The sequence below is a fragment of the Myotis davidii genome, unplaced genomic scaffold, assembly GCF_000327345.1.
Source record: "Myotis davidii unplaced genomic scaffold, ASM32734v1 scaffold2517, whole genome shotgun sequence".
NCBI classification, from domain to species: domain Eukaryota; kingdom Metazoa; phylum Chordata; class Mammalia; order Chiroptera; family Vespertilionidae; genus Myotis; species Myotis davidii.
In genome coordinates this window covers 130-1,103 of record NW_006288122.1, presented here as the reverse complement: position 1 = coordinate 1,103, position 974 = coordinate 130, and the positions used below count along the sequence as shown (strand labels likewise).

The 974-nt window shown below is 39.8% G+C and overlaps 1 pseudogene; it reads left to right on the top strand.

Annotated features, from left to right (window-relative positions):
* Positions 1-672, top strand: part of LOC107182513 — a 2,905-nt pseudogene extending 2,233 nt beyond the window's left edge.
* Positions 673-974: the final 302 nt, after the last annotated feature.

Below are 974 nucleotides of genomic sequence, written 5' to 3'. Positions count from 1 at the left end.
AACCCCTCAGCCTGCCTGCCTGATTGCCCCTAACTGCCTCTATGGTTTCCCTTCCTTTCTGTATCTCCTTGTTTGGCTTTCTACAAGAGACTATTTTCTTCCTGTGGTCTAATCCTGCATTATCAGTATGGTAGGCACCAGCCAAAGGTGGGTCTTGAGTACTAGAAGTGTGGCGAGTCCAAATTGGGATATGGTATAAGTATAAAATGCACACCCATTCAGAAGACTTAGGGTGAACAATAAAGTAGGTAAAATATCTCATTAATAATTCTTTATACTGATTACATTATGAAATTATATTTTATATATACTGGTTTAAATAATGCATATTATTAAGATTGACTTTATCTATTTATTTTATTTTTCATATGACCACAGGAAAATTTTTAATGATTTAGGTGGCTTGCATTATATTGCTACTGGGCACTGCTGGTCTAGATAGATTTTAGAGTGATGGGTTCTGGCATTTCCTCCAGATTCATAGTCAGGAAAAGCTCTTGGAAGATCCAGCAGTAGTTGGAATAGCAGACATGATACCAAATATCCACCTGGAGGTACCCCCATTCTGAGCAATGGGAACTGTCCCCGAGGCCCTACTGGAAGATGTGTGGATCCCACAGGAGCCATGCTATGATGCTGCTGGGGAAGACCTGCCCTTTCTGGAAATTCCTGGTAAGGCAAAGATTTTACTTCTTTTCCTTGATTTCTCTTTTGAGAGCTCAGGAGCTCTCCAGGGGTGGGGTTGGTTAGAAACACTGAATAATGGATGAAAATGGATAGCTTTTATAAATAGGAGGAGGAAACATCCCTTGGGGAATAGCTGCCCACAAAGCCCATTATTAGATCGAACAGGATTCAAAAGCTCTTAAGATAATGAGTCTGCTCAGCAAGGAGTCTTTCACCAAGAATATTATAAAGGAAATTGAGGGGAGTATGTGTGATATGAATAAAGATTAATTTTCCCAGCCAATTTT